This window comes from Panthera leo, chromosome B2 (assembly GCF_018350215.1).
Source record: "Panthera leo isolate Ple1 chromosome B2, P.leo_Ple1_pat1.1, whole genome shotgun sequence".
Taxonomy (NCBI): Eukaryota; Metazoa; Chordata; class Mammalia; order Carnivora; family Felidae; genus Panthera; species Panthera leo.
Window position 1 is genome coordinate 88,551,092 of NC_056683.1, and position 6,000 is coordinate 88,557,091.

The following is a 6,000-nucleotide window of genomic DNA, read 5'->3' on the forward strand; positions in this document are numbered from 1 at the left end:
AACCTAATGCCTATATAAAATGGATTCAAGAGACTGAAGCTGATGAAAATTCAAGTACATGCTAGAATATAATGTAATATTTCAGAAATTCTAAAGAAAAAAAATGTACTTAAACTCTTATTCACACAGAAAAACAAAGAACAAAATGAAAAATATTTCTCGACATGCAAACATACTTCCCATAACTCTCCTTAAAAACAGTCTTTAAAAAGTATTCCAATCAAAAAACAAGAGTTAAAATAAATATTTTTAAAAGGGAAAGACATAATATTCAAGTCACTAGTGACTTTATAGTCAAATTCGAATCATTACAGATACAGTACTGGTGAAGGTGAAAAGGACAGTTGGGGAAAAACAAGTAATATAAAAAAGAAATCAAGTCAATAAAACTAAGAATGTAGGGAAGGCAAGGAGTCACAGTCTCATATTATTAAAAGGAAGTATAAGGGAAACAGTTATATAGATGGTTTTATAATTTCCAAACTTGCAAGGGAGAAGAAAAAAGATAAATATGAATAGGTTAAATTTTCCTATGAAAAGATAAAGCCTTTGCACAAGGAATCTTTGTAATGGAACTGTTCTGTATTTTGACTATGGTGGTGGTCACAAGATCTATATGAAACTACAGAGAATTAAATGCAAACACACCCAAGAGAGCACGTGAAAGTTATGAAATCTAGATGAGGTCTGTAGATTGTACCAATGTCAATTTCCTAGGTGTACTATTATACTTTAGTTATGCAAGATGCACCACAGGAGGAAACTAGGTGAAGTGTACATAGGCATTTCTCTATATTGTTTCTTATCATTGCATGTGAATCTATAATTATTCTTTTACAGACTTTCAGTTTAAGACAGGGGAAAGACTGGAGAAAGAAACGACCAGCTATATGATGTCTGAGGTTTACAAGAGAGGCAAGTAAAGCAAAATGATGTAGGCTGATTAAAATTAAACATGGGCAATATAGATCTGGCACACACAAAACTGACAGAGATGCCAACAGTAATATCAGACAGTATAGACTTCAAGGCAAAAAAAATCATTAAACAAGGAAAAAAGGATATTTTGTATTTTGTTAAGATTAAAATCCAAGCGATTACACATAGGATAAATTCAACCACATTCGTAGTCACAGTAGGAAACCAACATATTTTACTTACTAATTTGTCAATTTTGAAGAAAAAATAATATAACATAATAAATGTGTCAAATGAAAACAACAGGGAAAGGATGGCTTATGAAAATAAATGTTTTAGAAAAATATCCAGGTATTTAGAAAAGTGAATTTAGGATATTAACATAGCAACTATTTCTTAATCTAAATTTATGATACAAAATATCCAATTAAGAGAATATGTACAAAGTATCTTAATAATCTTGGGGTAGAAATTCAGAGGTCATGAAGAGAATAATAGAACTGACAACATAAATACTATAAAAATGTATATATAGCAAAAGTTCCCAGAAACATTAAAAGAATATAGACTATGAAAAAAAAATATTATCAAATGGTATACCAAGTCACTAAGAGCCACAACATGTAAAGAACTATTACAAACCACTAAGAAAAACAGAAATACTTCAACAGAAAACTAAGCAAAGAGGAAGAACATGTAAGTTACAAAAGAATACAAATGATCAGTAAACATTTATAGATATTTAACTCCACCAATAAGCAAAGAAATATAAAAATTAAGAGTAAAAAAATAGCATTTTTCATCCATAAAATTACTAAAATGTAAAAAAAAGTAAAAATGATGGTATCATCTTAGCAGCTATGTTTTGAGACAATTCTTCACAGGTCTCTCATGTTTCTGTAGGTCTTATAAGCAGAGGCACTGATGGCCTCTGTTCCAGATTATTTTTTCAAGGATGTCTACATAGCAAACGTCCATGGTAAAGAGAGGTTTCCCTTTGGAGCAGAGGGCAGGTTTGTTTATTAACCAGCAAAATAAATATAATGCCTCTCTGTAGGGCAAAGATTAAGCAAGTTTACTTGCAGCCCATAATGAAAGATTCAGGTTTCCTACACTCAGGCTTCCTGTCCTATAATGCAATCTACTGTGTGTGCTAGAGTCACCTAGTCCTTATCACATCACCCCACAGAAACTGGGGTTCAAGGAAGCACAAGAAAACGATGATACTCTGGTTACTGCTGTTGCTGTGCTTTGTCTCTGGCCCAGGAGTCTCGTGTCTTCTGCCAGTATCCATGAAACTGTTGGTTTTGCAAATAGGGTAAAATCTCAGATCTGTGACAAATCTTGGCAATGATATGGTAGCAGCAGCATTCTTATAAAGTATATAAATTTACTCTTCCAATACCTTTTGAAGAGCAATATGACAATCTATCATAATTTAAAATGTATACAGCCTTTGACCCAGCAGTTGCTTATCTAAGCATTTACACGAAGGAAATAAACAAAAGTGCAAATAAACATATACATACAAAAATGATCCCTGCAGTTTGTCTCTGATAGAAATAAATTTGCAATAGCTTAAATATCAACAGGGGGATCAGTTAAATAAATTTTAGGTTATTCCTACACTGAAATACCAAAAAGACTTTAAAAAGATAATGTTAAATGCAGTGACATAGAAAGATGCTCATCAATTATTACTAGCTGGAAATTATAGAAAATTATATATATATATATATATATATATATATATATATATATATATATATATTACAGTGCCATTTATGAAATAAATGTAGACTTATACATATGTATTTTTAACGTCCGGAAGGAGAGAGAACAAATAATTAAATAATGATGATCTCTGGGAAATGGAGTTATGGGGTAGGTGGGCACACAACACTTTCACTTTCTCCTCTGGCTACTTCTGTATTACTTGACTTTTTTTGAAGAATGTATATATTTATTTTATAATCTAATAAAGTTTCTGAGGATCTATTACAGCAGCACTTGAAAATTCATTACATTTAAGATGTCCAGTTGGGATGGTAAAATACAAATGGACATGGGGCTGTCCTGGGTATCACTTTTATCGGCACTTATCCCTCAGAGCTGCTGAAACCAGGTAGAGAAAGTCCTGAGTCATAGCTGACAAGACACACTACACTTACTGGTAAATAACATAATGCAAAGTCTAGAGACAGGAGGATTTTGAACAGCTGCTTTTCTACCTACAACTCTGAGGAGCAACTCTACATGGCGAGTTCTGAGGTACCAAGAAAAGGGATTTATTATCTAACAATGGTTAATAATTCAACTCACCATGAAAAAGTCTAGCTAAAAAATAATTTCAAGAATAGACAAGAGACTTTAAGGGGGGGGGGGGGGGGGCAGAGAGGAGTAACAAGGAAATCAAGTTACCCCTACCAAGTGTCATCATTCCAAAAATATTTAGTGGCCTACAACATACCAGACACTATTTTAATCACTAAATATTAAACACATTATAAAGCTAGAATAAGAAAAGCAGCACGGTATCAGCACAAGAAGCCAGAGATCACTGAACAACAGTTCAGAAAACATCCTAAGAATACACAAGAATTAAGGCCTTGGATAAATGGAGTATTTGTTATCAGTAGGAAAAAACAGAATCCCACAAATAAAGATGGGATCACTGGCTAACAATTTTGGGTGGGGGAAAGCGCCCTACTTCTTTTCTCACATGAAAATATTCTTGAGGTAGGTTAAAGATTTATAGATGGGAAGAATAAGATCATTAACGGTACTTAAAGAGGGGCACCTGCTTGGCTCAGTCAAGCGCCTGCTCTTCATTTCAGCTCAGGTTGTGATCTCACAATTTGTAAGATGAAGCCTGGCCTTTGGCTCTGTGCCGATAACACAGGAGCCTGCTTGGGATTCTCTCTCTCCCTCTCTTTATCCCTCCTACACAAGAACCTGTAGGTGCTCTCTCAAAAATAAACAAACATTAAAAAAGTACTAGAAAAAAACAGAGGTGAATACATACATACACACACACACACACACACACACACACACACCCCTCATGTGGCAAAAGGTCTAAGAGGGCAGCAAAGTTAGCTCCTTAAGACAGAATGTTGATCCTAGGAAAATTAAGGCAGAGACTAAGAGAGCAAAGAACAAAGGGGCAGTTTTTGCTAACTGACCATGTTCAAAGTAAAAGATAAGCAGTTAGCAATATTTTAAGATGCCACGTACAGAGTACTATAATTGCATCACTAGATCACAGCATTATAAAGAAGAAATTAACCATTTTACATTGAGTTGACCTCCCTGCTTTTCAAGTCAGTAACAGAAGAGAAGTGCAGGAAATTGAAGGTTCAGAAAAGCCAACATTTGAGACAGTGTAAGAAGTTGGCACTCAGAAAAGAAGCATGAAAAGAAGAATCCAATTCAATGAGAAATAAGAGAGTTCCTACCATAGGGTGATGCACACTGCCACTAGGAAGACCAGTACACCGTCTCTTTCTCCCAATAACTTAGTATCTAATAAAGGACTATAGGATAGTTGATGATGTATTAGGAAAATGTCCCTTTACTTAACCAACAGCTACAATATGCAGTACAGATCTACAGACGCATTAGGTGAGCTTTTTAAGGATAAAATGTGCCTGATACCAAGGAATACAGGCCAGGCAGCAGTAAAGGCAGCTTGTGTCCTCAACCAAATTGGAACAAGCAAGATCACAGCCCCTGGCGTAGAGTCAGTCCTCCACGGCATAACGCCAAACACGGTATCCTGTCAACGCCACTACCTGACCACAGGTTTATATCACCTTAACTTTCTATTTATCCGTATATATTTCAATCAGTGACGGCCTCTTGAGGCTATGTGACGATAAGCATTTGGGAACCATCAAGGCAATCCAAAATCACTCCCATTGTAAACAGGTTGACAAGGAAGCCCAGTGGGTGGTTAAAGTCAACACGACACTCTAAGGACACCCCTAAACATAGAAACTGCCGGTATCTTGTGGCAGCCCTGAAGACATGGGCCTGATTAGTCAAAAACCATCGATGCCAGAGGGAAGTCAAGGCAACACGCACAAGAGCAACAAGTACACAGCCGGGCAGGTGGCCGACGGGGTGGCTGCTGGGTCAGCACGGCCCAGGGACACCGCGGTGTAAACAACCCTAGGCAGGGTGAACGCCGGCACGCCTCACGTCTTGCAGACAGAGCGGGACAGAGAAGCAGCACCCAAGGCACGTAAGCCATTCACAGGTGCCCAGCAAGCTCCGCAGCGCGACGCGGGCTTCAGGGGAGGGGCGATCGGTGGGGACCTCTGCCCTGCGCCCAGGCTCCCCGAAGCGCGGCGCTCCGCCCTGGCCCGGCCCCGCCCCAGCGCCGAAGGAGGAAGACGGAGACCCGCAGGAGGAAGAAGTAAAGGAAGGGCCGTACCCTGTAGGGTCCGGGAGAGGTGCGCGCCGTGGGCTTCACCAGCGACCCAGGCGGCACCGGGAGACACCGGCGCGGGGGCGGCTCCCAGAGTCCCGCGCTGCGGCGCGGCGGCGGCGAGCGCGGCCCAGCGCGACCCGGAAGGAAGACGCGAAGGCCACGAGGAGGGGCGGGGCCGAGACGGGGAAGGGGCGGAGCTAGGGGAGAGGTGGGGCGCCGCTCTGGCCTGAGACGCTGCGCGGAGTCTGGACCGCCTTGTCCTAGGCTGAGGGGAGGAGCTTCCTACAGACTTCCCAGACTCAGTCTTGCCCTATAAATCGCCCAGTTACTCCCCAGCAGGCAGTGGTTTAAATTCGCTGCAGGAGTAATCCCTTCCTCGCGCCAGCCTGCCATCTGTAGTGTACTCCTGCTAGGGCTTTTGCAGTCCAGAGTTGGTGGGTCAGGTGATGCCTAGGGGTGGTAAGGTCCTCAGAGCAAAAGCGGAAAATAAATTACAGGCGCTCTAGAGGCATAATTCACCAAATTTGCAAACCTCTTCTGCCCCAGATACAAATCCGTCCTGCAAACTCATTTCCCTCACAACATTTGGAAACTGTGACCATTACCTCTCATGAACGAGATGCTCTCACATCTCCCTTACTCGGTTA

The 6,000-nt window shown here is 40.1% G+C and overlaps 1 protein-coding gene across 3 annotated transcripts in view; it reads right to left on the reverse strand.

The window, feature by feature from the left end:
* FBXL4 (F-box and leucine rich repeat protein 4) overlaps positions 1 to 5,475 on the reverse strand; it is an 82,553-nt gene extending 77,078 nt beyond the window's left edge. For all 3 annotated transcript variants that reach the window (XM_042939421.1, XM_042939420.1, XM_042939422.1), the window contains exon 1: positions 5,357 to 5,475. The gene's annotated coding sequence lies outside the window, so the exon portion shown is untranslated. The remainder of the gene's footprint in view (positions 1 to 5,356) is intronic.
* Positions 5,476 to 6,000: the final 525 nt, after the last annotated feature.